The sequence below is a fragment of the Miniopterus natalensis genome, chromosome 1, assembly GCF_054644295.1.
Source record: "Miniopterus natalensis isolate mMinNat1 chromosome 1, mMinNat1.hap1, whole genome shotgun sequence".
Classification (NCBI taxonomy): Eukaryota; Metazoa; Chordata; class Mammalia; order Chiroptera; family Miniopteridae; genus Miniopterus; species Miniopterus natalensis.
The window spans coordinates 119,378,195-119,394,086 of record NC_142081.1 but is presented as its reverse complement, the minus strand read 5'-3'; the positions used below and the strand labels follow the sequence as shown (position 1 = coordinate 119,394,086).

Below are 15,892 nucleotides of genomic sequence, written 5' to 3'. Positions count from 1 at the left end.
AACTTTGTGAAGAAAGCGCATCAGATGTGTTTAAAGTATAGATATTCAGTGTGTTCCGCCATTACGTGAATTCTAGCAGCTAGCTGCACTTGTCATCAACACCATAGCACTGCCAACTTAGGGAGGGGACCTCCAGCTTGCCTAGGGACAGCCAGTGCACCTGCCAAAAGCAGCTCATGGCAGACCCCAGCCCACCCATGCCCTCAACCTGGATCCCCTCACATACCCATGGCCCCAGAGTGGAGAGGAGCAATGCAGAAGATCAACATCCCCCCATCCCTTGAAGATACCACACCATCTATGAGCTCTGATGGTTTGGGACCTTCTGCTCAGCAAGAATCCTTCGGGGCCTCCATGCAGATGTTTTTGTCTCAAGTTTCAGGGTCTAAGGTTTTCCCAGCCAGGGCCCTGACCTTGGAATAGCAGGCATGTCCTGCCTGAACATTTAAATGTCACTGGAGCTCTGCAGCTCTAACTACCGGGCACCAGTCTCCTGCCCGGGCACACTCATGCACTCTTCCATGCCATTGCTCCCTAAACCTTGAACTGCTTGCTGAAGACCTCAGCAAGTAGTTCCTCATTACCCCCCTGCAGGGCACCGGGACCACGGAGCAGTAAGCGGCCACTCCACTGTCTTTGAAAGCGCTGTTTTCTTCTACCTCCCAAATACCTTAATCCTAGCATCCTCGACGGCATTCATTTCCCAGGTCACTACTGGTAAAATCTTTAGCAACTGGACTGTCACCTTGTGCCAGGCACTATTTTGCCCCACACACCATACAGGAGGGTGGTGTCCCCTTTACCCACAAGGTGATACTTGCACCAGCCCCAAACCTCATCCCACCACCTTCTTTCTGAGACCACTCTCACCACCACCTCAATGTGACTCATTCCCCTTCAGAGCAGATGCGGAAACAGAGGACAAGAGATTAACCTGCGGGGACCCCTCAAGACGAATAAAGGGCTGGGAGCTAGAGAAGAGGGAAGCGTTTTCTAACACCTTGCAGAAAAGAGGGAAAAGGGGTTGGATCACAAGAACCCAGGACTATAACACAGAGAATTTTCCAGAAGCCATTCCTGAACCATTTAGATGTTATAACCAAGCTAATAAAAACAACAGGAAAACAGATAATTTTTGCCTTTAGGACTTGCAAATGTTTTGTTGCAAATTGTGTTCCCCCAGGACTTGGCAATAGTGCGATGGTCACAGGCCTCCTTGAAGAAAAGCCGTCCAGAGGCTCTAGAGGAATCACACGTGTATGGTCCCCCAGCTGCGGGTTCTATTGCTGTCCTCCTCGGCGGGGTGGCTGTTTGTCGCTGTGGGCTTCTGCCATAAAATAAATACAACTCGGGGAGGTGGAGGGGGAGAGAGTAACCAAAGAATTTATGTGCATATATACACAACCCAAGGACACCGACAATGGTGGGGAGAGGGACTGGGGAGGGGGAAGGAACGGGGGGGAATGGGCCATTGGGGAGAAAAAGGGACATTTGTAATACTTTAAACAAAAATAAAAATTATAAAAAGTTAAAAAAAAAAAAATACAACTCTATAGCAAGCTGACTGCATAAGTGAAGGGAGTGAAAGAGAAGTCAGATTGCCACTTTGCATCTTGACGTTTTCCTCTCCAGTAAAGGAGACAACTTGGACCAACACAATACTCCTGACCTGAGCTCCTCCCCAGACAACCCGAAGCTGGTGTGGGTGGCACCAGCCCTCCCATCGGGTCTCAGGGTTGGGGGCGTGTACCACACAAGGCTAAAGCCCAAGAAAAAGTTATTTCATAGCTTATGTCAACCTGTGAATAAGCAGAAAAGAAAGAAGAGACGCAAAATTGGTTTGAATGTTAATTCAGTCCCTAAGTTTCTGTGGTCCCCTTATCTCCCTCTCTCCCAGAAACCCCTTACCCCACACCCCCCACCTCTAACAGCACCCAGGGACAGAACAAGTGTAAGGTCGGCCCTGCTCAGAACTGAAAAGGCGGTCTCTCCCCCTTTCCCCTCCTCCATTCTGTCCCCTAGTTACATAATCTTATGTCACCGCAGTGCCACACCTCAACTTCCACCCTCTCAGTACTCAGCTACCTAAATTTCTTTACCTCACCATCAAAATATCTTCCCTATATCTCCTGGACTCTCAGATATTCACCCTCTGATTAATTCACTTTGGAAAAATAACCAAAAATGACCACAAGGATTTTGCATTATTTAATGGAGCTTAATAATAAAATAATATATTTAAATGTGCTGAATCAAACAGTATTGAAAAGGGTCAGGATTTCTGGCTGTTTGTGGGAAACAATTTCCCACAAGAGAGATTACTCATAAAACCAGACTCTGCTAATGATGCAGCATAGATAAGAAACTCTTCACAACATCAATATCAATAACACAGGAGTTATTTTAGTCTCAGTTCTTTTGGTTGCTCATAATAACTTTATTCAAGTTACCCGCACAGATGGGTGAGGGAGGAGATTTGTTGGAAATATACATTAAGACTGCAGTTACTCAATCAATTAGTTTTCAATTGATTGCCAAGCAGTTTTCTAAGTATTAAGGACATAATGGTAAACAATTCAGACACATTTCATGTGTGTGTGCTTATATTCTAATAGAGGAATCATCCAATGGAAAAAAAACAACAACAGTTAATAATATAGAAAGAAGAGAGAAGAGAGAATAGAATAAAGGAGTGAAAAGGGGGGAAGGAAGGAAAGGAAGGGAGGGAGGGAGGGAGGGAGGGAGGGAGGGAGGGAGGGAGGGAGGGAGGGAGGGAGGGAAGAAAAACTTCAAATACTCTATTGAGAAAGAAAAAACAAGAAATGATGATAGAAAGTAGGTGGTGAGGTGATCTTTTGAGAAGGTGCCATTTAAGCTGAGGCTTAAATAGCAAGTCACTCATAGGAAGATCTGGAGGAAGTACATTCCAAGCAAATAGAATGGCAAGTGCAAAGGCCCTGATGCAGGAACAGATGTGAGTTCCCTAGGACATATAGAAGGAAAGGTGTGACATGTTTGAGGAACAGGCAGCTTGTCAGCTCAGCTGAGCACATGGAAGGAGGGGAAGAAGGGCCAGAGAGGTCAGAGAGGTGGGAAGGAGCCTAGCGACATGTGGAGTTTTGCTTTTAGTGTATAAGCAAAGAAAAGCCATTGGAGAGGGGGTGTTTGCAGAAGCAGTTCATCATCTAATCTACATTTTAAAAGGTCATTGACATATGGGCTAGGATTCGGTAAGGTGGGAAAATTGGAGAAGGTAGCTATCTGCAACATGATTTTATCTGAGTTTACCTCACTTATTTAATTTGGTATCAGACTGTGAATGATACATAGGAAGAGAACACTCTGTTTTAGAGTGTTCCCAGGTAAAATATATATCAAAGAAAGCTGGTGGGTGTATAAGTTCCTTAAACTTGGCAATACTCAAACCCTGTTTAGGAAAAGGAATCTTATTTAAAATAAAATTTGCATAAGTTTACAGAATCTTCACAAAGATATTCTATACAATTTAGAGGAACCTCACTCTAGTCTTCTCTCAAATATTTCATTTTGCACGTAAATCACATATGCAGTACCCAGTACAGCCTCATTGTTCCACTTAATGATCATTCAATATTTACCATTTGTGAAGCACCCTGGATGGCACGAAGCATGCAGAGCTAACTACAGCATTCTGCCAACTTCATGGAAATAACAGTAAATACTCTAGAACTGCATACCAACTTACTTTGTAAGGAATATATTTAATGGATTCAATCTACATTCAAAATGTACCTGGAACTCCACTGAAGATACAAAGAATACTTCATTTAGAAGGATATCAATGACACTATAAATACCTGCACCTCTGCAGGTGGTATTGTGGGGGCAGATCAGAGACTCATTTCTATCTTTCAAAATTTCCTCCAAATTATACATTATGGATAATTTTCACTTAACTTGTGTGGTTTCTTAAAATTTACCAATGATTAATAAATATACTTTAAAGTAAAAAATAAATTTACACTTTACCTTATATGATGCATTTAAAAGCACAATATAAATGTCAATCATTGCAACAAGGAAAGTCTGAGTACAGAGAACCTGGGTTCTGGCAGGAGGGAGACATTCCTATGCCCTCAGGTTTCTTTTCAAGGGATGAAATATAGTCTCAAACACTGAAATAGATCACAGGAAGGGAAGCCTGACTTTATCTCCATCAAGACTCATGCATAACCCATCTTTGAAGTCTAGGACTCACTTGTCTCTTTGGTATAAAAACTGATATATTCAGTTATAACAACATGCCCACAGCAGTACTTTCAATCTCAAAACCTTTTGAATGATTTAGCTCCACCGAGGGACATAAATGGCATTCTGTACACAAAACCCGGCCAGCTATTGAGACCAGGAATTCACCCAACCAAATGAAAAGAATATAGAGTTTCCTAAAATAGTGATGCTTTCAAAATCTTCTTGAAACTTGACTTTTGAACAGCTCTCTTCATACCAAAATGTTCTAATTTTCTTTATCTTTTCCATTTGTTTAAGTCTTAAACAGAATATCTAAACTCTGGTCTTAGATTCCAGAACCACTATCACTGTGAGCTTATTTAATTAAAATGGATCAATCTATATTTTTAGTTTTCTGCTCAATCCGCATGTCTAAGACTTCCATTCATTATAAGGTTAGCTCTGCACCCATTGGGTAGATGCAAGTGACATAATTAGTGCCTGTCATGCAGTTTGGATCTCCCAGGGTATTGGGATGACTCAGGGAAAACATTCCAGCCAGTCATCTGTGAAGAGCCTTGAGGCTGGTAGATTCTTGAATATGGCAGCTACACAAAGGAAGCCCAGGCTTGTGGGAATGTCATGCTAGTTTTCAGAGTGCAGTCTAATGCCCCACCTGTCGGCTCCCCACTAGAATTGAGAACAGGGGTGATGAGATCTTCATCAATATATCCCCAGCCCATGACAGGGGAACCCCACAGAAAAGCACTCATGACAAATGAACAACGGACCCTGCAAACTGCAGGCTAAGATCTGACACCAATCCAGAAAAATATTTGAGACTAGTTCAAAGAAAGCGTGTGAACTATTAAGAAAGAAAACAATCTTGATTTCTGCTAGTCTTTTGATAACCTCTGATATTATTGAGATTTAGCTGAGAAAAACATATGTTTGATGTAATTACAGTTATGTAGAATTCAGTTCTTATTTTTTAAAAGTTCCAAGTAATTTCAACATACGTGATGCCAAAGTAAAAGTAGGTAGGTAATCGCAAGTTGCTCTACTCTGCTTTGACTGCAGCAATGACCTAGATGAGGGACTTCTGAGGACATTCTCCAATAATCAGAAGCCATGGGGAACACCCAACAATTTAGATGACAGAATCTGGTTTCTAATTTAATGTCTTATGCATAGCTTAAAAGATAACATTTTCAATATGTATCCCAAAAAAATGTAACCAGCAATTCCAGTTCTAAAATTTTCTCTGAGGAGAGAGCAAAATTGTTCAAAAACTTTTGTATAAAATTTTGTACAAAATGCATCCCAGTTTCTCAAAATAGGGAAAAATGTTAGTGGAAAAACTTAATAAATGTGATCCTTTGTACAATTTATTTATTGAAAATCATTCCATAGATCAAGGGTTGACAAACTGGACTGTAGGCCAAATTTAGCCATGGTCTGTTTTTGTACAGCCTGCATGCTAAGAAATGGTTTGTGTATGTTTAGAGTGCTGTAAAACAAACAACAACAAAAGAAAACAAAGAATATTATGTACCAGGGGCTATATGTGACTCACAGGCTAAATAAAATATTTACTATCTGGCCCATTTCAAAAAATGTTTTTTGACCCCTTAGATAGAGCTATAAAAACTGACATGGAAAGATGTTCATATAATCAATGAATAGTATATAAGACCCCATGTGTAGAATTTCAGTTTATAAAATTTTGGAAATGTATGTGTACATACAGAAATATGTAGAAGGCAATGAGTAAAATTCTGACAGTGGTAATCTCTGGATTCTGAAGTTACATTTTTCTCTCTAATTTTCATTTACAGATTGATTTTTAAAGCAATGTACATGTATCATTTTTATAGTAAAAGACTTTTCATTTTGAATAATAGAGCTACCTAAAATATAGTAAACGCTAGTATTTACCAGCCATCTATTGTATGTCAGGCACTGTTCTTAGGACTTGACGTCATTCACTCACATAGAGCCTCACAATATCCAATGAAATGCATACCTTTCTAATCCTATTTGCAATTCCAAAACTAAGAGTGAGAGAGTTGCCCAAGTTTGCCTGACTAGTAATCGGTGAGCTGTGGTTAAAATCGCAATAGTGCTGTTCTTAAGACTAAGTGTCTAATCATTCAACTGCACTGCCCCACAAAAACATGGATCAGATGTGGCCACCAAACACTCAGGAAAAACTTCTGGATCTTTTTTATATTAACTTTTATGCAATTAATGTGTGATATGGCAGCTAGGAAACAGCGGCACTGAATAAAATTATTACAGAGAGAAGTTAGAAATCACTACATATATAAGGTAAATTAAAGTAGTAAGGCACAGACAACTTGGAAAGATCACAATGATGATAGACATCTGAAGTTAAGGCGATCAGTGCAAGTGATCAATGATTATAAATAAAGAAAACAATTGTGTGCCCATGTGTGATTATGTTTAAAAAAAGTGGAACTTGGATTATGCTACTTTTGTTATCTAACAAATGACTAAAACTCTTATCCCTCCATGTGACATATGTAAGAGCTGGCGTAGTCGGCTTAAAGGCAGAGCAGGACAAATAAAACAGACATGGAATATGCCAAATGTTGTGATTAAATCGTGGTTCCTTGACATTTGCTTTTGTACTTGCCCTTTCCCCTTTGTTCTTTGGCAAGAGTGCCGAGGTAGGAGTGAGAGGGAGGAAGCCATAGGACAGGCTGCTTGTTATTATTATAAAACTTTATAGAGTGGAGCTCCCAAAGCTTGAAAGAGAAAGGAAAGATATCCAAGTGAGTAATGAAGAATATTTTTTCTTTTTTCGCTTCTCAGTGGTAAACAAAGACACGTCTGGTATTTCTCACTCTATTCACCATCCTATTTTCTCTTGAACTACTTTTGCTTCAGCCTTTTAAAGGCCCAGATATGTTCTGAGCTCTTAGAATTATAGTTGAATAAAATCTAAAGTCAGAGACTATAAAATGTGAATGGTATGGGTTGGAGGTGAGAAAGTATGTGTGAGACACACTTGCAGCAAGACACTGAAAGATAAGTGTAAGGCAGATGATTAACAAAAGCAACCAAGACCAGGAGAAAAACCATAAGATAAGATCAAATCACCAATAAGAAGTTGGAATAGCACCTATCTGAAGGCAGGATACCTATAATTGTTTAAGTAGAAACTAGAAAGTAAATTAGGAAAGAAAAAAAAGCAACCATTTATTTACTGTGGTATCTTACAGAAACAGAGAAATTGCTTATGAAACAATCCAAAGGTATAAAGTGAGTATAATTTAACAGAGTAAATAGACACAGAATCTCCAACCCAAAATAAAATTGTGGAATGTGATTGTTGTGGACAATTCTGGAATCTAATAAAAAGATATATAATATTTTGTTAAGGCTATGTTCGGAGTATTTTACAGAATATGTAAATGGTATTCTTTGCTTGCTCTCATTCTTAGAATTGTGAAGGAGCGAGGAAACCTAAAGCACCAGGGAAGGGATAGCAAATTTAGCTATAACAGGACAGCCAAAAAGTGGAAAAGAAGAGAGGATTTATCCACTGGATCTCACCTCCAGGTGGTGTTTCCCCCCTGCTGGGTTGCACAAAAATATTATATATCTTTTTATTAGATTCCAGAATTGTCCACAACAATCACATTCCACAATTTTATTTTGGGTTGGAGATTCTGTGTCTATTTACTCTGTTGATGGGTGGCACAAGCAGGTGACATTAATAGAGAAGCCTCTAACAGTGTCTTAGTCCACTGGGGCTGTTTTAACAGAATACCATGGACTGGGCGGCTTATAAAAAACAAAAGTTGATGTCTCACTGTTCAGGAGACTGGAACGTCCAAGATGAAGGCACCACAGATTGGGTGTCTGGTGAGGGTCCATTTCCTGGTTCACAGATGGCACCTTCTCTCTGCGTCCTCACATGGGAGAAGGGATCAGAGAGCTCTCTGAGGTCTCTTTTATAAGAGCATGAATTTTATTTATCATGACCTAATGACTTCCCAAAGGCCCCACCTCCAAATACCATCATCTTGGGGATTAGGCTTCAACCTATGAATTTTGAGGGGAGAGGGGACACAGACACTTAGTCTAGGCACGCACAAGGCAAAAAACAAAAGGTGCAAGTGTGCGGGTTGAACGCAATGCAGAGCTAGAACCAAAGAAAATTGAGTCTAAGGGGATCTGAAATGTACCCAAGAAAATCTGATACAGGCAGGGTCCAGAGCTCCAAGGAAGAGAGGCAAGGAGCAAGGAGGTAGGATGAAAGCCAGGACCATGTGGAGTAAGTTCCACAAACGAAGTGAAGAAAGGAACTGACTGCATGCCCTGCGCTGCACTTTACATCGCCATGGCTGTTCTGAAACTACCAATTTGTACTCCTTCAGCCCTTCACCTCTTAACGCAGCCTCCCAACCCTCCTCCCACCTGGCAACCATCAGTCTGTTCCCTGCCTCTATGAGGTTGTTTCTGTTTTGTTTGCTCATTTATTTTTGTTTTTTAGATTCCACATATAAGTGAAATAATATGCTGTACACCTGAAATTAATATTATATTGTCAACTGTAACTGGAAAAAATTAGAATTAAAACTGGAAAAAAAAGAAAGTGATTGTATGTCTACTATACAGGGTGGGGCAAAAGTAAGTTTATAGGTGTGAGTATGAAAAACACAGAGCTTATTTTTGTATTATTTTTTATTAATTGTATTATTTTCCATATGAAGAACTGTAAACCTGCTTTTGCATCACCCTGTACCTTAATAGGAAGAAGGAAGGAAGAGAGGGAGGGAGGGAGGGAGGGAGGGAGGGAGGGAGGGAGGGAGGGAGGGAGGGAGGGAGGGAGGGAGGGAGGGGGAATGATAAGAAAAAGAGAAACTAAAGAGGACACAATGATCAATAATGTCACATGCAACTGAGAGATCAACTAAGAAAAGAGCTAACTGATCGGTACGGCAACAATGCGAAGGTTATTGGTGACTTTGTCAAGAACAGCAGGCAAGAGCCTACTGGGAGGTCAGGACCAAATGGGAGAGGAATTTGGGAAAGTGATTATAGGTAAGATTTTTCAAGAGTTTTATCATCATGGGGGGAAAGTGAGAGAGTAGCTAAAAGTAGATGTGGAATTAAAGGAGCTTCTTTTTTTAAGAAGAAAGCAAATGACAACATATTTGTAGATTCATGAGAATAATCCAGAAGAAAGGCAAAGGCGAATAATGCAGGGTTGCCCTTGAGGGGCTGAGGGGGGATGTACTCTGGCACCGGGGAGGAGTGGCAGGGCAGTTGGTCCATGTTCACTGGACATGAGGCCGAGTACATACAATCACGGGTGCAGGTGGGTGGGTGTCCACAGAGGTGGAGTATAAGGGAGTTCTCTTTGGATTGCCTCAATTTTCTTAGAGATGTAGAACACAAAGTGATGAGCTGAAAATGAGTATAGGACAGATAGTACAAGAGGCCCGAGGAGAAAGGAGATGTATGAGGACAGTCCTACAGGAGATGAGGGGAAGTAAATGCACTAGGGACAATGGTATCACAAGGGACACATTCAAAGCCCTCTGGGGAGTGACCTGACACCTACGGCACAGACTCTGGAGCCAGGGAGCAAGATTGAGAACTCAGCTTTCACCACCTTTTACCTATGTGATCTGTGCAAGTTAGTTAAAAATTCAGAATAACAGTAATACTGCCCTCAAAGAATAGAGAATTAGATGATCATTCACATATATATAAAATACATATCATAGAATTTTGTCTGAAACAGTTTTATATGTGACAGCTATTATCTACATTGATACTAATGATGAATTAAAATTCAAGATAAACACCAAAGATCAACACTTATCAGTCATTAAACTCCTTTCTCCCTCAGCACCTAATACAATAGGTTATCAAGTCCTGTTAATTCTAACTTAATTTTTTTTTAAATATCACATTGCATCATATAAAATTTCTGATATGTAAAATTGGTGACTTTCTACAAAAACTATATACAGTTTGACTTATATATCTCCTAATTTGTGTCAGACAACTTTAGATGAGGGACCCAAGCCCTAATAGACTGTGGGACTTGCATAGTGCTGTATTGGCAAGTTTCTTTAAACAACAAAATATATCTGATTTTGAAGCCTTTCCTATCTTTGTATATAACTATCTGTATTTTATTCTAGAACCTCATGACATTCATACACATACACACCAAAAAAATCTCCTAAAAGCTTTCTTTAAAAAAATCACTGGCAAAAACATATTTTTCTAAAGAGAAGAAAGAGGCATCTAAGTCAGCCAGGAGACAAATGAGTGATGAGCTCTCAGAAACGGAGGGGAAGGTGATGGATTCACTGGGTAGCGTGATCAATTGAGCCCTGGAGGAAGAAAAGGCAACTTCAGCAGGGACCACCCCTGGGCCATTGCCTGAAACAGAGATATCCCTGAAAAATATCATGAAGGTGATGATGAATTGCAGGAGAGGCAGAACCACAAAAACAATGATAAAAATAACCCTCAAAAAAGTCTACTCCCATAAAGCACACACACAAACACACATACACCTCAAGTCCAAGACAAAACGCCTTGTTGTTTTTCCTGCGCTACATACTACAGCGGGTTCCACTAAGTCAAACATGGGAAGTTCCATCCTGAAAACTTCCAAGTGATATTGCAGCTGCTCTAGTTTCAGCCAAAGCAGTGCATCAGAAAGGAACAGAAACACCTCTGAACAGGTTTATATACTTGCTGGATAATAGTACATTTTTTTAAATGCGGTTGCTTTCTGAAGAGGGAAAACCGCATTTAAATGCAATCTGCTGCTTGGACTGTAAGGGAGGCGGTGTTCGCTGTCCCGAGGGCTGCCTTCCTTTTACCCCGAGAGGACAGCAGGCGGGCGCACAGGTTGCAAAGTCCCTGGGCTTGAGGACAGCATTTCACACGCATAATCAATTTTAAAATATGCAAGCTTCCGCCTGTGTTTACACAGGAACAACTTTATTTTCTAACTTAAAATAGCAAAAGTAAGTTATATTTCCAGAAGAATTCACTACCAAACTACTTCATTTTAAAGTCGAGGTGCCAAGATGCATAATGCATAGGTAAATTATGAGATTTCTATGCATTTTAATCCCCAAATCCAAACTGAATAAGCTATATTAATGAAACTCATGCAGTTGCAGTAACCCTTGGCTTAATTTATATTTAACAAGTATTGACAGGCTCTTTTTTATCAGGAAGGCAATAATCACACACCATCTGCTGCCAGTTAAATGGAAATAATTCAATTGTTAAATTACAAATGTAAAGGACTGAGTTATAAATATGTTTGTTTAAAATGGACCTTGGGCAGATTTCTTTCGGTAGCATCTGCTGCAGCCAGCTCGCAGTCATTTAAGGGCGGATAATTCACCTTCTTTCCTTCTTTCTTTCTCATGCTTTGCGGTTTCAGTGTGTGAGCACTTTTGCCAGAGAACAGACAGAAGAAGTGATGGATATCCGTTCATCCCTGCCAGGTGTATGGCCCCACATTAGAAACAGCAATATCACACATTGCTTGGCCTTATTTTTAATGACCAAAAAATGACCAAAACCCTAGGCAGTGATAAATGTGCTAAATATAAAACAGTATTTTTTATTGGACATATAGTTTTCAGATTAAAGAATTTCTAGACTTACAGACCTATTTAGTAGATGAAATTGCTATTATTCACTGCTTCTTAATTTACTCAGTTCTCTCTGAGTCCATTTGTGGAATTTATTGAGTCAGTTTATGAAAATGTGTAAGAATTTTAGTTAAACATAGCAGATAGTCACTTTGATTTCTAAGCTAACTAATAGAGATAAAAGACCAAAAGATATAAATACAAAAGTACAAAGAGATTAGGAAAGGAGATAACAGCTGAAATGAGGTTTGGGCAACATTTTGAGAGCCGGAAAGTAGATAGAGAGATTGCAAGAGACTTAGCAGAGAGCTGGAGGGTAAAAGTTAGCGCCTCGCAGGAACCCTGAGAATTCCAGCCATCCGAGAACTGACTGCTTGGAAAGCAGAGTTAAGCTACAGGAATACAATTCAGGGCTTTATTAAAATCTGTTTTACAAGTCTTAGACTTTCAGATCTCTAACCCAGCACAGCCAGGCCCCTGGCCTTGACTCTAATCTTTTCCCCTCCACTCATCATCACACCAAAGGTTGACTCTGTAGAAGATCAAAGCTTGGCCTCTACAAAACCCTATACTCTGGCTGTGCCCTCGGGGCCCCCCTGGATCTGATCTTTTGCTTCAACAGTGTTTGGACGGAACAGACCCAGCCTCAGAGCACTGTCAAACCTCCTTTCCTGTCACCACCTTTGGAACCAATTCAGCCATCCTCAGCCTCCAAGACCAGCCAACACCATTTTTGGACCTCAGCTCCTTAGTGTTGAACAACCATGAGCTCCCAAATTCGTCAGAATTATTCCACCGAGGTGGAGGCTGCCATCAACCGCCTGGTCAACCTGCCTCTGCAGGCCTTCTGCACATCCCTCCCTCTGGGCTTCTATTTCCACCTGATGATGTGACTCTAGAGGGCGTGGGCCACTTCCTCGAGTTGGGGGAGAAAAAGCCAGAAGGTGCCAAGCATCTCTTAAAGATGCAAAACCGGCACTGTAGCAGTGCCCTCCTCCAGGACGTGCTGATGCCTCCCCAAAATGAGTGGGGTGAAACTCAGGATGCCATGGAAGCCACCAAGGCCTTGGAGAATTGACCCAGGCCCTTTTGGATCTGCATGCCCAGGGTTCTACCCCACAGACCCTCATCTCTGTGATTTCCTGCAGAGCCACTTCCTAGAGGAGGTGAAACTCATCAAGAAGATGGGGGACACCTGACTCACCTCCCCAGGCTGGGCTGGGTGAGTATCTCTTCGAATGGTTCACTCTCAAGCATGACCAGGAGCCTTTGGAGCCCAGAGGCCTTTGAGGGGCCATCTGCATCTCCCTGGTATCTGGGTTTTGCCTGAGCCTCTCCCTGAAACCACTAGGCATCCTTTTAACCACCCTGGAGCCCTCTCCCATGCCTTGGACCAAATGGAAACAAAAAGCATTTTGCAGAAAAAAGGAAAAAGAGAACACCAGACTCTCCAAATAGCTTTTAATTGTATCATTTTTAAAGCGTACATGGCAAAGTGCTAAATATTCTCTATTTGTTTCTCCAGACCACCCTCCTTCCTTCACCCTGCAGTGTGACCCAGGAGGCCAAGCCCTGGAGACCACGTCATTCAGGCTCCAAGTCCTGTCACCCACGTGGATTAGGTGAATGGGAGGTACCAGCCAGAACAAAGAAAATCTACCAGAAAGTAGATCAAAGCCCAAAACAGAAAAATATAAGAAAATCTGAGCATTGACCCAGGACATCCAAGATCCCACTAATAAGTATTCCAGAAAGAGAGAGCAGAGAAAATAAAGGGAGTAAATTATCAAGAAAATAACTTAAGAAATCAGGAAATCTGGATGAGAAATATATAAGATTTGCATGTATTATTTTTGCAACATTTTGTAATTTTAAAATCATTCCAAAATGAAAAGTTTACGTATGTATGTACATAGCATATATTAAATTATATTTGGTGATATATATCTAAGTAAGGAAAACATATTACATACAAAAGATCAAAATGGCACTGGACTTCTCAAACAGCTATAATGGGGATGTGAAAGCAATGAATCGATAAAGTTAAAATTTTGAAGGGAAATTACTTTCAACCGAGAATTGTAAACCCAGTCGAACTGTGAATCGACTTTTAAGTTTACAAAAAACGATATTTCAAAACTTATAACTACTAAACATATATCATCAATGTTCTTTTCCTTAGGAACTCCAATAAAAATGTGCTCTAAAATAACAAGGTAAAAAATCAAGAGAGGAAAACATGGGATTCAAGAGATAGTCTTTCTAGCATTGGGGCTAGTTCCTGTGAAGTCCCAGGACGGGATCCCTGCAGCTCACCTAGAAGGCAGTCAATCCCAGCAGGAGCTGGGGCTGAGGCCACAGCAGGAGGTTTCCAGGGGGAAAAGAGGAAATTGTGGGTTAAGTGATGTGTTTGAATACTTGGAAAATTATTGGTCTATTGAGTATTTGGTGGAAAACGGAGATGGGTAAAGGAAAAACTAAGCAAATGGGGGGAAAAATGAGGCTGCTGTTAATTCCAGAAAAAAAAGGTTGCACCAGAAAGAAAACTAACAACAGTACTCACATAATAATGATAATGTGAACACTGATTATTGGTGTAAACAAAAGCTGTAATACAATTACACCAAGATGGGCGTGGTGGCAAATGAGTGAAGTGGTCTAAGAGAGGCACATTGTCAATCATCATAACAGGAAACAGATAAAGTCTAAAATTGGCAATCAAGAAATAACATTTACTTGTGGTATAACAATATGGATATAAATGTTAGAACAGCAAGAAACTCTGTAGAGAGTTATTGCCTTTGTAGAAAGAGATTAAAGCCAGAGAAGGGTTAGGGTGGCAGGCCCCTGTATTTAGGGTGAACTTGGCATTTTAATATTAAGTGCATATATTACATTAATAAAAAGAAAATTAATTAAAAATGAAAGTATAATGATGAAGTACTCCTTACATATTTTATCATTTATAGTAAAATAGATTTATATCTATATTATTTGTATACATATATTTATAGATAAACTTCATTATCTTCAAGGAACTTTGTGAAACAAATAACTTGTGAGTGGAAATAACGTACCTTAAAATTACCTAGACCTATGCTCATACCTCCTTAGATTTTTCCAGAATAGTCATAATTTCAAATATTTTATCCCACTATCCTGATAAATATGCTTAGGCTTGTCAGATAATGTGGTCTCCTTTTCTGATTGAGAGTTGTTACTCTGACTATATTTTTAACCTCTCACTAATTTAACTTAGGCATATCAAGGAACTTAATGCTATGCTATTGTGAATCTTTCACAGGAGAACCAGAAAAATCCATCGCCAATATCTTCAGGGTGCTAAAGGTCACCTTCAGACAAAACAATCATCACGCTGTTTTAGCCTTGGCATTTAAAGAATGACAGCTACCATTCTAGAAATATAGATCAATTTTGAAATCCCCTGCCACAGTTTGTTTAACCTTTACAGACAGCTAAATCCTAAGGTGTGTTACGAGTAAAGTGAAGAACTTGAAAAGAGGATAAATAAATGGTGAGTGATGAGGCAAGGGGGGTAAAAAAGAAACAACAGTGGTTTCATACCATCTGTTCACAGAACTCTCTTAACTAAATTAAAGAGATCATCTGCACTTTACTAAGGTACAGAAAGCTTTTACGATGCCAAGGATTTTAGATCAACTTAATTGAATAATTATTCAGCTGCTGTGTATAGGTGCAGCACTGCCACATTAGGAAGACAATGGTGATGGTTTTCAAGGACCTTACAAAGTAGGGGAGAACAGATAAGAAAGCACTAAAGTATAAGTAGGATACTAGGAAAGCATTTGGGAGAGGCAGCTAACCCAGTGCTTCCTGGAAAGCTAGCAGCTAAACTGAAACCTGTAACACAAGTTGGAATTAGCTATGCAAAATAAATTAGCTTTCATTCTGCTAATATTGCTTTAGTCTGTGTTGATAAGCATTTTAGACGGTGCCCAATATATACAATGCATAGTTCCCATCTGGTACGA

At 40.1% G+C, this 15,892-nt stretch overlaps 1 pseudogene; it reads left to right on the top strand.

Moving 5' to 3' along the window:
• The first annotated feature begins 12,643 nt into the window (after window positions 1-12,643).
• LOC107537290 (ferritin light chain pseudogene) lies at window positions 12,644-13,169 on the top strand (annotated as a pseudogene).
• Window positions 13,170-15,892: the final 2,723 nt, after the last annotated feature.